The sequence below is a fragment of the Anoplolepis gracilipes genome, chromosome 6 (genome assembly GCF_047496725.1).
Source record: "Anoplolepis gracilipes chromosome 6, ASM4749672v1, whole genome shotgun sequence".
Classification (NCBI taxonomy): domain Eukaryota; kingdom Metazoa; phylum Arthropoda; class Insecta; order Hymenoptera; family Formicidae; genus Anoplolepis; species Anoplolepis gracilipes.
Genome location: NC_132975.1, coordinates 2122497 through 2141108, shown reverse-complemented (window position 1 = coordinate 2141108; position 18612 = coordinate 2122497). Strand labels below are relative to the sequence as shown.

Genomic DNA, 18612 nt, shown 5'->3' with positions numbered 1-18612 from the left:
ATTTTAATAATTATTGCAAAAATCGCAAAATAACCTAATACTTTTTTGTTCACTGTATTCTATCCGTTCACGAGCGTTGGCTCGTTAGTTATGAGACACCCTGTATATACATACACAGGGTGTCCCATAAAGATTGAATCAACGTTCGTGAACAGGTAGAACACATTAAACGGAACAGAAAAGTCCTTTACCATTTTGCGATTTTCACAATATTTATTAAAATATTAATTAAAAATACTCAGCGAATAAGTGCGCGCTTTTCGCGGCTAGATCGTGGGCCGTACCATGGTGGAAGGAAAACAAGGTGTGCTGTTGCGCATCCATCTCTAATAACCAATGAGTGCGTTGGGTCAAGCAGGAGACATATTGATTTAGTGGCCAATGAATTAAGACCGCAATTTTTTAAATAAGATTAAAATTCTTTTTCTGTTTTGTATATAATAAAATTTTATTTTATGTAATTAATCAATTTTAAGTAAAAAATGATAAAATTATATAAGTTATATATATGTGTATATATATATATATATACATTTATATAATTTATTTAATAATATTTATATACAGGGTGTCCCCGAATTGCCATATCAACTCTCGTGGGTAGATAGAGCATGTTAAACTGAAAACAAAAGTCTTATATCATTTTGCTAAATTCACAATAATTAATGAAATATAAATTAATAAAGATCGGCCAATCCGTGCTAGTATAAGCGCGCGGCGCGAAGAAGCCTCCTACTTATTACTTGATACTAGGCGTGCGACGAGACAGTAGGCGGAGCGCTCTACAAAGGACGTACAAAGAGCGTACTGAAAGACACGTACAGTGCGCGCTGCGTTTATGTCTTACCGCGTGCCTATACTGGCACGGATTGGCCGATCTTTATTAATTTATATCTCATTAATTATTGCAAATTTAGTAAAATGATATAAGACTTTTGCTTTCAGTTTAACGCGCTCTATCTACCCACGAAAGTTGATCTGGCAATTCGGGGACACTCTGTATATTTATATATATATATATATATATGTATATAATTTATATAATTTTATCATGTTTTACTTAAAATTGATTAATTACATAAAATAAAATTTTATTATATACAAAACAGAAAAAGAATTTGAATCTTATTTAAAAAATTGCGGTCTAAATAATTTATATTAATTATACAGGGTGTCCGGTAATTACCGCTCCACCTCTCTAGAGCAGATAGAGCAGATCAAACTGAACAGAAAAGTCCTCTACCATTTTGCGATTTGCGCAATAATTATTAAAATATTAATTAAAAACGCTCAGCATATGCTGAGTGCTATATACGGCGCGCGCTCACACGCTGAGCGTTTTTAATTAATATTTTAATAATTATTGTGCAAATCGCAAAATGGTAAAGGACTTTTTTGTTCAGTATGAGCTGCTCTATTAGTCCTAGAGAGGTGGGGCGATTATTACCGGACACTTTGTATATATATATATATATATATATATATATATATATATAATATCGTTCGCTGAGCGTTTTTAACACAGACTTCTATACTATAACTAGACTGCTAACTTCCTTATATATTAGACCTAAAAAGTGACCCCAAAAAATATGTACAACATTAGTAGGATAGAGAAAAGGAGGTGATAGATATGTAATATAGCTGCTATAAAAAACTCGTTTGTGAGTGACATTGCTTTAAATTCAACCAATCAGCGTGACTGTCATCCTACTAATGATGACGCATACACATAAGTTTTGTACATACTTTTTAGGGTTATGTATTTTGCCGGAGTTAGCAGTCTAGTTATATATAGAAGTCTGTGGTTTTTAATTAAGGCTCCCGAGTAGTCACCGCGGTCATATTGAAATCGTGACGTCACAAGCGAGAAATAGCGAGAAATGACACCCTGATTTATGTTACAACTGACATGTAAATAAAAACATATTTCAAAGAAATAATACTACCAATCTCTTCAGCACACCTGTAAAAATGTACGGCTGGTAATCTTTTCTCCTGACAATTGATAAATAACTGTAAATTGAGTCCGAAATGAACCCTTGAAATGCGGAAAAACACGCAATTTGACAGCTGTCGAAAGGAGAGGAAAATGTTACTTTACACAGTTTATTCCTTACACAGCTTGACAGCTGTACATTTTCACAAGTTTCATAAATACGTTGCACATCACAACACTAGCAAAAAGCAAATAATTACGACGTAGGTTGCAACATAAATTGGGCTGTCATTTCTAGCTTACGAGACCATTTTTCACGCCTTCTAGTTCATTGATTTATAGCAGTGAGGCGCTGCATGAGAATTTTGACATGTGGGTAACGAGTGGATATAATTTGTCCACGTTCGAAATGGCCACGGTTAAATTTGACCACATTCGAAACGGTCACGATTGAAACGACCACATTTGGAATGGCCATACGTTCGTAATGGCCACGTTCGAAACGGCCACGTTCATAATGGCCACGTTCGGAACGGCCACGTTCGAAACGGCCACGTTCGAAATGGCCACGTTCGGAATGTCCACACGTTCGTAATGGCTACGTTTGAAACAGCCACGTTCGGAATGGCCACGGTCCCGATTGACCACGTTAATATTGACATACGTGCAATGTATGTTGCAAGACAAGGCAACGTTCACATAGGTTTGCAACTTTCTACACGAAGCGAGGTGGGTGCGGGAGGGGGAGGGCCGGAGGCCCCCCCTTACACCCCCTGTGTGTGTGTGTGCGTGTGCGTGTGTGTGCGCGCGCGTGTGTGGTCAATATTTACATGGTCAATCGGGACTGTGGTCAATATTAACGTGGTCAATCAGGACCGTGGCCATTCTGAACGTGGCCATTTCGAACGTGTGGCCATTACGAACGTGACCATTTCGAACGTGGTCATTACGAACGTGGCCATTACGAACGTGGTCGTTTCGAACGTGTCCGTTTCGAACGTGGCCATTACGAACATGTGGCCATTCCGAACGTGGTTGTTTCGAACGTGGCCGTTTCGAACGTGGTCAAATTTAACCATGGCCATTTTGAACGTGAGCATTTCGGACGCTCCTGTGGGTGATATGTTGATAACATATATAGGTAATGTAGGACATAGGCTGCGTTTGTTGTGGGCATCATAATAAGAATCCCTTTTTTAAAAAATCACTTATTTTATCAGAATTATTCACTACAATAAAAATTATTGACTATAGTAAAATTTACTGGCTACGATTAATGCTACTTGGCCCGTTGCCTCAGCAATAATGAATTGCCCACTCTGCTTTATCCGTTTATCGCAAGAATTGTCTTATCGTTTTGTTTTGTCTGTCGATCGAAAGAATTTCCTTATCACTATAGTGTGTCACTCGCTGTGAACCACCGTATGCCTATACGACACGTTCAAAAAGAACGCAGTTGTCCTACTTTACTTACATGTTATCAACATATTACTCACACGTTTTATGAAGTAACGTTCGGCCCATAATGAGGCCCTTGCACAATGCCAAGTAACAGAATATTAATAGAAATAATGAGATTTTATGAAATTAATATTATTATTATTATATATATATATATATATATATATATATATATAATAATAATAATAATATTAATTTCATAAAACCCTGTATATATATATATACAGGGTGGACCATTTTAATCCATCCAGTCGAATATCTCGAAAACCAAGCCCGGGAGAGAAAAATGTTTCAAACAAAAGTTGTTTGGTTTTGAGGGGGCCGTAAGATGGTACCATTGGTTTGACCTTGAAGAATTATTTGAAGGTCACATGAAGGTCACCTCAATTTTTTTAAATGGCATCCCCTATTTTTTATTATATATTCTTGTAGCTGACCTCGAAAGCTTTCCAAAACACTATAATCAAATGTTTCTTCATTGAGTACTTTTCGAGTTATATAGCTCCAAATTTGCAGTTTAAAAAAATTCAAAATATCTCGTAAAATATTCACTTTCCGATAGTCTTATCTTACATGATTCAACTAGTCAAGGCAAGATTTGGATATGATCTAACCGGTCAAGGCAAGACCGGAACATGATCCAGCCAGTGAAGGCAAGATCTGAGCATGATGCAGCCAGTAAAGGTAAGATTCGAACATGCTCCATACCCTACACACACACGCGCACGTACACACACTTTACATACACTTGCACACACCCTACACACATATTCCACACACATTCACACATAGGTTATGTGACATAACCTACACGCATGTACACACACTTTATATGCTCTCACACACACCACACGAACACTCCACACACATACACAAACATTCCGCATACATTCACACATAACCTATATACACACATACACATACCTCACATACACTTATACATACACACACATACCTCACATACACTTATACATACACATCCCACATTTACACACACACAGATAATCGACCCATGTAGACGATTACTACAAATCCTGTTCGCAGAAGTACAAACCTGATTGATCCCTTGATTGTTCTTGATGTTCTACTCGTCTCAAATAGTCTATTTTTGAAATAATATACCCTCTATTGTTTCCAAAGAAAATATCGACCAGAAAATTTATTTGTCACTATTTAGGAATCAATTGATTACGAAAATCTCTTCCACTGTTGATCGGAGTATCAAACTTTATTACTCACAATCAGAGGCTTACGTCTGCCGACAATACCCATGGCTGATTATCGTCCCTCAGAGATTGTTGATATTCTCCTTGTTCGGAGAATGTCAACTAAATTATCATGAAGCTTCGCGAGTTTACCGGAATCGTTACCCCGAAAGAGAACAACATCCGAATCATACTACAATTCGGGACCTCGAACTAAGAGCTCGCCAAGGCCGTTTAGAACGTCAAAGAGCACATCATGAGTATGATGAAGATGATGTGCGTGTGCACGTTATCTTGGCATTCATTCATCTTAATCCTCATACAAGTAGTCGTATTATGGCTAGAGAAATTGGTATCCCGAGAACAACGATCTTAAGAATTTTGAAGAAAATGAAGTACCATCCTTACCATATCACGTTAACACAAACTCTTACTCAAGCAGATATGCCGTTGCGTGTACAATTTTGTCAATGGACACAACAGATGATCCGAATTTCTTCTATTCTATTTCTGATGCCGATTTCTTCTATTATGTTATGTTCTCTGATGAATCGACGTTCAAAAATAATGGTGAATTGAATAGACATAATTGCCATTATTGGTCGGATGTTAACCCACATTGGCATAGACAAGAAGATAATCAACATCGCTTGAGTGTGAATGTTTGGTGTGGTATTATAAATGGTTTCTTGATTGGTCCTTATTTCTTTGAAGGAAATGTTAATAGTGTAAATTTTTTGGAACTTCTCAGGGATCATTTACCACAATTGTTTAAAGACGTTGATTTTCATACACGTCAAAGAATGTGGATACAAATGGACGGGACGCCACCTCATTATGCGGCAATACTGAGAGCTTATCTAGATCGAGAATACAATGGCAGATGGATTGGGGACGAGGGGCCATCGCATGGCCTCCACGATCACCTGATCTAACTTTACTTGATTTTTATTTATGGGGGGTATATTAAAAATGTGGTTTATGAGCATGCGCCTACAACTAGAGAAGATATGATAGAGAAAATAAGAGTAGCTTGCGCAAATATACCGTGAGCTGTCTTACTCAAAACGGTTAGGCACTTCGAAAATAGGTTGGAATTATGTATTCAAGCCAATGGAGATAATTTTGAACAGTTCCTTTGATAAAGATCTTACCTTGACTGGTTGGATCATACTCAGATCTTATCTTTACTGGTTGGATCATGCCTAGATCTTGCCTTGACTGGCTAAATCATACTCGGATTTTACCTTCACTGGCTACATCATGCCTAAATCTTACCTTCACTGGTTGGATCATGTCCAGATCTTGCCTTGACTGATTGGATCATACTCGGATCTTATCTTTACTGGTTGGATTATGCCTAGATCTTGCCTTGACTGGCTGGATCATACTCGGATCTTACCTTCACTGGCTACATCATGCCTAGATCTTACCTTCACTGGTTGGATCATGTCCCGATCTTGCCTTGACTAGTTGAATTATGTAAGATAAGACTATCGGAAAGTGAATATTTTACGAGATATTTTGAATTTTTTCAAATTGCAACTTTGGAGCTTTATAACTCGAAAAGTACTCAATGAAGAAACATTTGATTATAGCGTTTTGGAAAGCTTTCGAGATCAGCTACAAGAATATGTAATAAAAAATAGGGGATGCCATTTAAAAAAATTGAGGTGACTTTCATGTGACTTTCAAATAATTCTTCAAGGTCAAACCAATGGTACCATCTTATGCCTCCCTCGAAACCAAACAACTTTTGTCTGAAACATTTTTCTCTCCCGGGCTTGGTTTTCGAGATATTCGACTGGATGGATTAAAATGGTCCATCCTGTATATATATACATGTATATATAATTTATTACTAGTAATTAAAAATAAAGACAGACCCTGTCGATCCAGGGCCTAAGCGAGAGCCTAAGCCACCCATTCTCCCCTCCCCAACGTGCCCTCGTCCTCTCCATCCTCCTTTCCATCTTCCGTTTCTCCATCTGCCTCTCCATCCTCCTCACAATTCTTCTCTCCAATTTCCTTTCCATTCTCCTCTTTTGCCTCTTGATGTATAGTAATTATATACACAGAAAATGTAACGATGAAAACAATAAATTAACAATCCGAATAATTTAAAAACTTTGTGTATATTAAAAAATGTAACATACTTTTTATTTCGCTCCTTCAATTTTCTGCCTCCTCTTTTCCTCTTCTTTTCCTCCTCTTCCTCGTACTCTTCCTTATCTATACTCATTTCTTCGTCCTTTCTTTTATCTCTTTCATTTTCTTTCCCTCTTTACTTTGATTCCAGTCTCCTATAATTAAATCATATCGTTTTATTAAATGTTTTGTTTGCATAACTTTAATTAATAAAATAATCTAATAACAAAGCAATAACACTAACCTTTTTTTTCTTCCTTCTAGTTCCTTCTCTTCCTTTTTCTTTCTCTCTCTTCTCTCATACTCCTTTCTTTTATCTTCCTCCTTCGTCCTTCGCTCTTTTTTCATTTTCTCCTTTTCACTCTCCTTCCTCATTCTCCTTTTATCGTTATCGGCCCTATTTTATAATAAATTAAAAGAAATATTATACTATTATTTACTTATATTACTATTACTACTTACGTATATATTGCATACTCACATGTTGATCGTACGGCAGTACAGATTCGAATGATGCACACTGAATCTTATACATACATATAAACACGCGCGCACACACACTCGCCGTTTCTCGCGCCGCCTTTCGGCGCAAGTTTTTTGTCGCGCGGGATACGTATCTTGTTACATCTTCGTGCGATAAGTAAACAATCGAGTGATAAAATAGACAGGCCAAGTTTTTTATTACCCCTTTTTTCATAATTATTTTTAAAACATTTGTGATATTATGGAAACGAAGTTAATAGTGAAATGTGCGATAATCATGCATGGATTTATGGAAAGAGGCGCAACACGCTATCGTTTATCTTGCAGGCGGCTAAGCAAACGAAAATCGTCAAGAAATAAACGGTAACATTACTTTACTAATAGAAAAGCAAATTATCGTGTACACTGTTTGTCATGTAGCCAAATTAATGACGCCAGTGCACATCAATCACAGTAATTAATCTCAGTATCACGGATTTCGATAAACTTTTTTTATAATATAGTACTTTATTAGAGGAGTATCCGAGTGAAGGGATAGAACGCAACGTTCAGTCATTTTCGAGGTAATTTATTTAATAAAATTATTGCATTCCTTATCTACTCTGCATCATTCACAAGGAGATCTTACGACGTTATACCAATCAATTCAATGAAACTTATTGTATCAATAGCTCATCATGTAAAGTGGTTTTAGGTAAAGGGATAAGATGCACTTCAAGCGTTCGCGAGAAAATCGAAAGCGCTTTATCTACCTATGGAATAGAACATATTTTCGAAGAGCGCATGGCGCAGCGGCAGCGCGTCAGACTCGTACCGTGAACGTTGCTCGTTCGAATCTTGATGAGTAAACTTTTTTTTTCAAAATATATATTTTTTTTAATAAAATGCAATCTGTCAGACAAAATAAATACATATATATATATATAAATTTAAACATTTTTTATTATTATTACAAAATGCAATCTGTCAATTATTATTACAAATATATGTATTATTATTACAAAAATGCATCTTTCTGTTTGCATTCTTTACTTAGAAAATTCGTTCATAGAATAGCTATATGGTAAAAGAAAATAAATGTAAATATTGATTGTGTAATATAAATGATTTCTAATAAGCAATAACAGCGAATAAATTGTTATCATTACCATCGTTATAGACAACGTAAATAAATGTCAAACATGTTTTATTTTTTATTGTCAGTGGAAGTAGATGGAATAGTATATACATTGCAGGATGATAATTGTCATAGAAGCAAGCAAAGCAATAATTCATATGACATCTTGCGCATCGTAAAAAAACGGGAGCGTCTGAAATGGCCACGGTTAAATTTGACTACGTTCGAAACGACCACGTTCGGAATGACCACGTTCGAAATGGCCACGTTCGGAATGGCCACGGGAAATATTGAATAAAGTTCGATTTGACCACGTTCGTAATGGCCACGTTCGAAACGGTCACGTTTGTAATGGCCACGTTCGGAATGGCCACACGTTCGGAATGGTCACACGTTCGGAATGGCCACACGTTCGTAATGGCCTCGTTCGAAACGGCCACATTCGGAATAGCCACATGTTCGTAACGGCCATAACAATAGATTAGCGATTATTATTTAGAGACCGGCGTAGCGGTGGGCCGTCCTTCTTGCCATCTTTTTTGCAGCGGGCTGATACTCGCGCCGGATTTGCCGATCTTTGTAAATTAATTTCTCAATAATTATTTTGAAAATCGTAAAATGGTACAGGACTTTATTAGTGATATAAGGAGAGTTCTAATCCAGGTGCTCGAGGGGGGAGCGGGGGCGAGGGGGAACTGCGGGGGCGGGGGGGAACCGCGGGGGCGGGGGGGAACCGCGGGGGCGGAGGGGAACCGCGGGGGCGGAGGGGAACCGCGGGCGCGGGGGGATGACGTCACGCAGGTCCGCGACGCGGTTTGTAGACGAGGGGTACGCGGGGAGGGGGAGAGGTCCGCGACACAACTGTAGGTCCACGACGCGGTTTGTAGACAAGGGGTACGCGGGGAGGGGGAGAGGTCCGCGACACAGCTGTAGGTCCGCGGCGCGGTTTGTAGACGAGGGGTTTGCGGAGAGGAGAGAGAGATCCGCGACGCAGCCGATAGACGAGTGGTTTGCGGAGAGGAGAGAGAGGTCCGCGACGTGGCCGGTAGACGAGGGGTTTGCGGAAAGGAGAGAGAGGTCCGCGATGTAACCGATGGGTCCGCGAGTAGGGAGATGGATAGAGAGAGACGGCATGATAGACGTTCGCAACGCGGTAGAGAGAGACGGCGCGATTGGCGTTCGCAACGGTAGACGGAGACGTGTGGTATAGGATAGAATAAGGAGAGCGCTATGTGCATTGTACATAGCGTAGGACAATGAGAGCATGATGTGGTGGGAAAAGGAGGAGAGCACAATAGAATGATAGTGTGAGAGAGAAAGAAGGAGGATGAGGGGAAAGGATAGCGGGAGCGCGATAAGACGGAGGCTAAGGCGTACGCGAGAACGCAGAGAATTTTTTAACCTTAATTCTAGGTTTTTAAATAATACTAATAATTTTTATATGTTACAAACATTCAATATTGCTCAGTCTAACAATAAGTTTTTTTTGAAATCTAAATTTAAGTTACTCTTTGCGATTTTACGATATGCTTGCCATTGTCTTAATATCTTAATACTAAGAGGAAGAAGAAGGATGGGATAGATAAAGAAGGCGCAAAACACAATACACATACTTATCATAAACATAATTTTTTATTCATAAAAGTGTGTATGTGTGTGTACGTATACATATAATGTGCGTGCGTGTGTGCGTGTGTGTGTGTGTGCGTTCTAAAATTAAAAATATAAAATATAAAATTATAAATTTGGGAAAAAAGGAGGCAATCGCAACGAATCAGTCGCAGTTGCTGAAACGCAATTTTTTAATCTGTATTCATTCAAACAACAAAATTAAAATAAATTTAAATTGGTTTGACATTAAAATAAATTTAAATTGGTTTGACATAAGATGAGACGTACTTTTCGGCCTTCTTTTTAGGCCATCTTCAGCGCAAAATTAATCGAAATACAATCAGTATAATAAATTTAAATACAATCGTATAAAAGACAGATATAAGTATAGAACGGAAAGTTACAATAATAAGAACGCAATTCAGTCACTTACATAAATCTTGTAACGTTGACACATTGTTGGAAAGAGAATATGGGTCCAAAACGTAAAGTAGCAAACTCTCGAGCAAAGTAATTGTCTTATCGTTTGTTAGTGGAGATAAGTTTATAACTATTGTCTAAACATCACTGGTTGGGAGGCTGATAAATGATAAAAATAAAAAATTTTTAATTGAGAAAAGAACCAAAGTAGTTAGTCAAACGAATAAAATTGTTAATAATTATGTTGATAAAGTTATGTAGTAAAAAATAAAAATTTAAATTAAGAAGAAACCAAAGGCAGTTAGTCAAACAAATAAAATATTTAATAATATAATATAAAATATAAAAATACGAAATATAAAATATAATATAAAATATGAAATAGAATATAATTTGTGTCTTTCATGTACGGCAATGCTGAGAATTCATTTGCGGATAATCTGCAGGAAAAAACAAATCTTATTAGTATAAACATTTCATCATTTTTAAAAGATACTTACAATATTAACTTTAAATATCATTCACATTGTCAAAGTCGAAATTACAGACTTCATGTGACTATATCCTTTGATATCAAGTCGCGACGACTGCGGTGGTGGTGGTGACAACATATATTTGTTTGGATATGTATATTTATCCAAACATGTACAGTCAAGAGTCTTTCCACAAGTACACAAATATCCAAAACGTATAACAAACGTTCATGTTGATTATCTGCAAACAATTTCTTAAATTTATCAGTCTCAATATATATAATATTAAAAATTAATACTAGTAAAAATTAATTAGTTTAACTTAGCAGCGCTAAGTTTTAAATTAATTTTTACTAGTATTAATTTTTAATTTTTTATAAATTTTTAATGTTCTTTATTAATTTTCTATTTGTATTAATTTTTACATAAATTTTGTTTCTTTTGTATTAACTTTTAAAATTTTTAATTTTTCAATAACTTCATATTAATAACATGTATACGGCTCTGTTTGCATGCGATCGCCTCAATAATTGTCTCGTCGATTCTTTTCGGTATGTTATTTTCTTAATTATAAATATTATTTTATTTATATTTATATGGATTTCTCTCCTTCTCTCTCTCTCTCTCTCTCTTTCTCTCTCTCTCTCTTTCGCTCGTTTTCTCTTTTTTATATATTTATTTGTACAATAATTTATTTATTTTCTTAGATAAATTCTCGATAACTTAATAATAAATATTAATGGTCTGCCACTAGCTAAATCATCGCAAGCATCCTTATGACCAATTTTATATTCAAATAACAAGATATACTGTAAATGTGACATATATCTTGTTGGTGCATGTTTTGGATATCAGAAACCTAATAATGTTGATGTTTTTTTTTCTTTTTTTTTGCACCTTTAGTTAACTACTTAATCGATTTAATTATTAATGGTTATATTTATAACAAAGACATTATTAAAGTCTTATTATTTGCTTTAATAATGCGATGCACCTGTCAAATCTTTTACATTATCTATAAAAGGTCATACCGGGTTTAATAATTGTTTAATCCAGGGCAAATATGTAAATAGGTAGAATCTGCTTTCCATATGAAAAGAAAACAATACTTTAAGAACAGATAATTATTTGCGATTAATGCCTATAAAGATTTTCAAATTAGTGTTTCTATTTTACATAATGTTCTCAATTTTTTATCTATAACTAACACTCCGTTAGATTATATGCATTTGATCTGTTTAGGAGTTATGACAAAATGATACTACTTTGGATGAAAGGTCCAACTTCTGTACGTTTAAATGCAAGAGCTATTAATAAAATATTTACTGATTTTACTTAGAAATACTACACCGGTTGATTTTGTTAGAAGACCCAGATCAATAAGAGACGTTAAGCAGTGGAAAGCAGCAGAATTTAGAAATTTTCTATTATAATCAGTCCTGTTGTATTGAGAAATATATTACAAGAAAAAAAATATATACTCATTTTCTCACATTACATGTAGTTGTAATAATTCTTACACGTCGAAATTTATGTCAAGAAGAATTAAAAATTTTGTTGAAGCTTTGCTTCATTATTTTATTGAGTCATTTGAAATATTATACAGTAAACAGTACATAATGTGCATAATCTTTTACGTATATGTTCTGATGTAAGATTGTATGGTCCACTCGATAATTTTAGTGCTTTCAGTTTCGAAAATTTTAAGACATTTATAAAAAGACAGTTACGGAAAAATAAAAAGCCATTGCAACAGTTGATTAAAAGGTATAATGAAATTGAAAATTGTAATTTCTTATTTGTAGAACATGATAATAATAATAATAATAATAATAATAAGATATACTCATGTACAAATTTACACAAGAATGGTCCAATACTTGATAATGTTGATATTAAATCGTAGTATCTCAGAATATCAAATGGAAAATTTACTATTAATTGTAAAAATTCTTCTTCTAATAATTGCTGCTTATTATGAAACGGTAAATATATTCTGATTATAAATGTTACATAAAAAATAAAAAATTTGTGTTATTGGTACAAAATTGAAATATGTAAAAGATATAAATCACCATGTCATGAAATATAATTTTGTGCGTAACATAATATACATATTTTTATAATAAAATATGTATACATAATTTCTACATGATCTTCGTTCATTTTGCGCAACACAGAAATGGATAACGAAAAATATATCATTGCGGAATTTAATGATGGTCTGCAGCTAATACCTCCTACATGGTACAATGCAGATACGTTTACATGTATTTGGCCTAGTCACTTTAAAACAAAGCTTCGTATTAATAAAGCTATAACGGCAAGAGAGATACTATGAGAAAAGTCAGATTGGAAGGAGTTACCAGTAAAAATTTTTAGCATTGCAAGTGAATAATATAAAACATAAATTTGTATGTATTATTAGTTACATGTAATATGGCATATATTATTAATAATTTTTATAACTTATTTTACACTTTTATTTTAAATTATTCAAATACTTACGAAGAAGGTATACAAAAATTAATTTTGGCAGAAGATACATCAAATAATGATACAGTTCTATTTTCAAATGAATTAACAAGATTGAGAAAAAAAAAAGAAGACGTATAAGAATAAAAAAAATATTTATCTTTCTCTTTTGAAAAAAAAAGTAAAAGATTAAAAAAAGATTAAAAAAAAAAAGCTACAATACGTCTTCGTAGATTTCGTCGCGTGTCGTACAAGTGCTAGTGCGTTATCTTGGCGCGGCTAGCTTCCAAGCGTCTCGAATGACTCGATTGTCTTTTGTCAGTAAACTGGTGTGGTACTTACGTTGTAGCTTTCTATCGGCAGTGCAACACCGACATATATTCATTTTAACAATAAACATATTTTTATTTTGTTCCGTATTTTATTTTCTGTATTTCATTTATGTTCATAATCTAGTTAATGTTCTTGTCTAATTTTTCCTACTATATATAATATCCCATTTTTTCTTATTTAATTGATTTCTTTCTGTATTTTTTATTTTTCCTCTTTTTCTCTCTTTCTTTTTCTTTCTTTCTCCCTATCCGCACAAAATTGTGAATAAATTATGGATCTAGTAAAACCTACATTTCCATGTTCCAAACAGATAATTGCGGATAGTTTCAAAATCTGTGAAAATATTTTAAGAGAGAAAGACATTTTATCTGTCAGTTGAAATGATGCAGTTATTTCACAAGAAGCAAAATTTTTTGGTAAAAAAATGGCGGAAGTTCTTGAGGAACTTTTAGAAAATCATACATACGAAGAAAGGGTGGAATGTTTCTTCCCAGATGAAATTATAGCAGAAGAAGCAGAGAAAGAAGCTTTGGACGAAAGCCAGCAAATGAGTATTTCATCTGATATTGATAGCGATGATTTGGACGACAATGATTATGAACCGGAACAAAAAACAAATGCATCAACAATTCCTTTGGATATAAAAATTAAAATGGTGCAGATGGCAAAAAAAAAAAATCCACGATGGAGTCTATCGACACTCCAACGGAGAGGAAGTACAAGACTTCACAACAAAAGTGATCTTAAAAAGTGGAAAGCAGATATTAAAAATTAATACTATTAATAAATGGACATATGATAAATTTATCGAAGCTAGATCTAAAAAGAAACCTGTCACAACACGTGATTTGCAAAAATGGGCTTTATCTGCAGCATCCCAATTTAAAAATTGCCCGTCTTTTAAATTTTCAGCCTCTATAGGGATGGGTGAACAAATTTAAAACCAAACATAGAATACGGCAACGAAAAGTTACACGATTTGTTAAATCTAAACATTGTCTTTCGATGGAAAATATTTTGAAAGAAGCTAATAAATTTCAAAATTATACTTCAGAACTAATTAAAAATTTTGATAAAAATTTCGTGATTAACATAGATCAAACCGGATGTCAATACAGAGCAGATATACAACGAACTCTTTCAATTCGTGGAGAGAAGACAACCGAAATTTTTTTAGGTGACTTCAATAAAGTCATCCATTCATACACCGCCCAATATTCTATTACCGCTTCAGGAAAACTTCTCTCAAAAGTATTTCTTTGCATGCAAGAAACAAAGGGCTTTTTTGGACCTATTGTATCAGAAAGAGTTCAAAAATTAGAAAAAGAGTATGGTAATATTTTTGTTACAGCCTCAAAATCGGGAAAAATGACGAAAAGCCATGTTACTTCTTACGTAGAGAATATTTTGAAAAAATACGTCGAAAATAATAAATTTCTAATAATTTTGGATTCTTGGGGAGGACAGACGGATCCCTCTCAAATAAACAATTTTTTTACAGAAGACACAGGAAATCGCACGAGTTTCGTTGAAATAATACCTCTGCATTGTACACCATTTTGTCAACCGTGCGATGTATATTTCTTCAGGCAAGTAAAAAATCTTGTTAAAAAAATACAAAACAGTAGCGAATTATTGCAGGAAGGCAAAGAAATTAACACCAGAGAAGATGCATTAAAAATTCACTCTCTAATACATTTTCAGCTTAGCGTTCCTATTTTCCAAGATATGATTAATTATGCATGGTTTGCATCAAATTTAATTAAAGAAAAGAAAGTATTTTTAAACGTAAATCAAGTGTGTTTTCCTGCAGATTTGGGTAAAAAAAATGTATATGTAATAATATTCCTTTTATTTCTTATGTACATTGTACAAAAGTTTTATGTTTTAAATGCTTTCATAACGATTATCATCCCAAAAATTGTAAAGTGTAATTACTTTTAAAAGACATGTATTTTTTTTATATTTTTCATTTTTTTGGTTTTTTAATTTATCCATTTAATTCGTTCATTTATTAGTTCGTATGTTTTTTCATCAGTTTTTATTTTCTTGCTTATTTAATCTTTTACTTTCTCATTAATAAAAAAAATATATAATTAAAAAAAATAAAAAAAAGCATAAATAAGAAAAAAGCTCCGACACCAGTCGTACGCGAACCGTGATTTTACGGAACAGTAGCTCAGCGCTCTACTCCCTGAGCCACTCTGACTTTGCATTACCGACGGTTAGAACGTTACATAACGAAAAGTACCTATCTTTAACTGCTTATAATTTATCTTCTAAGGCTCATTGGGAAAAATGGCTTTACATATATTCATTGAATAGTATTTTCTATTATTGCTGCAAGTTTTATCTAATTTGGTGAAGAGCAGCGCGTAGTGACCTTTGTAAGTCTTACCCCTTCCTATTCCCCCACGACCCTCTCATCCGTCTGGATGAGAAAGCCTTATATCCCCTGGGTGGGGGGAAACCTCCACCTCCATAAAGGAGGTGTTCTCTAACTCCCTTGAGGAGGAAGGGGCGTCAAAACGGTCCTCCCACCCCCCTCATTAAAGGGCATCTCCACTTCTGGGGTCACCCCCGTCGGGGGAGACGCCTTCTCCACAATCGACGCCCTGGCGTCCCTGGACACCTCGGCTGGGCATGTCGGGGGACACCCATGTGTGCACTTTGCACGGACCTAGGTGTCCCAACCGACCACGCCCTGGGTGGGGGCGAGTTGTGTTCCTCTCCTCCTATGGAGGGGAGTAGTAGAAGTAGGAAGAAGAAGAGAAAGGGGTCACCGATGCCGCCCCCTCTCCTCTTTCTCCCCTTTCCAGGGGGGGAAGGCAGATTCGGAGGTCCCCTACCCTTTTAAAGGGGGGGATCCCTCCGAAACAGCTCCTTCCTTCTTTTTTCCTCCACTCCCTCCCCCCCGGCCGTCACCGCAGCCCATGAAGGCGACCCCCTCTTTGGGGATGGAGGAAACCAGGCGATGACCTGCCTGGATCTCTTGGCGGAGTCCGCTTAGCCCTAGGACTAGAGCGGACTCCACCTCACTCCTCACAAGACCACGGAGGAATTCCGCATCCATACATGGATGCGGAGCCCCCACAGCCTTGGGGGTCTCCATGGTGGTCTGGAGACTTTTCGTTCGCGTTTTACGGGACCGGTCGGACTTGAATGCCCGCGTCCTGTGTCGCGAATATTTCCTCCACTTGGGTGGAGGCATCCCTAACCTCTACTAGGGGGGCTTTGGGATCCTCCACCCCGGCGGAACCGTGTTCTTCAACGAACTGCTCTCCCTCCTCAACAAAATTGTCGAGGAGTTCGAGCAGCCCGTTGGCCAGCTTCACCTCTTTCCCAGGCTCCATATTCTCCGATCTGTTCACCTCCTCGTAAACCGAGGAGGTTTTCATGAAGAGACTGGAGAAAAACCTTGCTACCTCTTTACATGCGATAGCATGTTCCCCGGGGGCCTTGCAGTCAAATCCCCGGGTGGCCCTACGCTTGATGACGACGAGGGAGGAACAAGGACAATATTCCCCCCGCCAGTCCGCGGTATCCGAGACCGCGACGGTATTCCGCCGTCTTTTTTCCATCCATTTTTTGACACACTCTTAGCACCCTTCAGGTTCATCCAGGGATTGTGGGTCCTAAAACCTGACAATCACACCAGGATCACCTTCCAGGTGAGCCCCCCTACCACGTCAAAGTGGTGTGCCGTCAGGTTCTGCGAATCACCTGCGGAATTCCAGAAAAGATTAGTTAATATTTTGCAACCATTGATTAGACAAGAAAAGTTTACATTGATGATATTTTAATTTCTTCTGATTCGATAGAAGCAAATTTGGAAATTCTGAAAGAAGTATTAATTATACTCAAAAAATATAATTTCAAACTTAATTATCAAAAATGTCAATTTCTGAGAACATCGATAGAATACTTGGGCTATATTCTTTCACCAATGCCATTTCAATTAGTTCGCGGCATACAAAGGCAATTAAAGAATTTCGTTAACCAAAAAACATGTTAGAAGTGCAGCGTTTTCTCGAATTGACAGGTTACTTCCGAAAATTTATTAAAAATTATTCAATCAAGACTAAACCTTTGTACAATCTTTTAAGAAAGGCGGTCGCATTCGATTTTGATGATAATTGTGTCGACGCGTCTGAGACACTCAAAAATGAACTGTGTTCGCGGCCGATTTTGAACATTTATAATCCAGGGGCAGAAACTCAGGATGCTAGTGCGCAAGGGCTTGGTACAATTCTATTGCAAGAAACTAGCGGTAATAAATGGTTACCGATAGCGTACTTCAATTAAACGACAAATCAAGCCAAAGCTAAATATCATAGTTTTGAGTTGGAAATGCTCGCGATTGTACGCGCTATAGAACGATTTCATGTTTATTTATACGGTATTGATTTTACGATAGTAATCGATTGCAATGCTTTAGTTTATGCGGTCAACAAAGTTAATCTGAATCCAAGGATAGCGCGTTGGACTCTTTGTCTGCAAAATTACCGTTTTAAACTAATACATCGTTCTGGTCGTCAAATGCCACATGTAGATACATTAAGTAGACAGGTAGCGCATATCGATTCGATTCCGATCAAGCGGGAACTCGAATTCAGACAGCTTCAGGATGACAGATTGAAAGAAATCGCACGTAATCTCGAATACAAAGACAGCGACAAATTCGAACTCATAGACGGGTTAGTATATAGAAGATATCAATAGATCGCGATTTGTTGTGCCAGATGCGATGCATATCAGTATTATAAAAGCGCATCACGATGACATAGCCCATTGTGAGGTCAAAAAGACTTTTCAGGGTATCCGGGAAAATTATTGGTTAGGTTTCCATCCATGCGCAAAAAAATACGAGATTACATCGATAATTGTCTCTTTGTTTGACGCATAATACTGGAAGTAACGTAAGAGAGGGCGAGTGTCAAATAATAA

The 18612-nt window shown here is 36.2% G+C and overlaps 1 protein-coding gene and 1 pseudogene across 1 annotated transcript in view; one reads left to right on the top strand and one right to left on the bottom strand.

Moving 5' to 3' along the window:
• Positions 1-10737: 10737 nt before the first annotated feature.
• LOC140666574 (uncharacterized) overlaps positions 10738-18612 on the bottom strand; it is a 30170-nt gene continuing 22295 nt past the window's right edge. Inside the window, exons 4-5 of the mRNA XM_072893899.1 lie at positions 10885-11098; positions 10738-10824 (exon numbers count right to left, since the gene is read on the bottom strand). The gene's annotated coding sequence lies outside the window, so the exon portion shown is untranslated. The remainder of the gene's footprint in view (positions 10825-10884; positions 11099-18612) is intronic.
• LOC140666575 (uncharacterized) lies at positions 14887-15656 on the top strand (annotated as a pseudogene).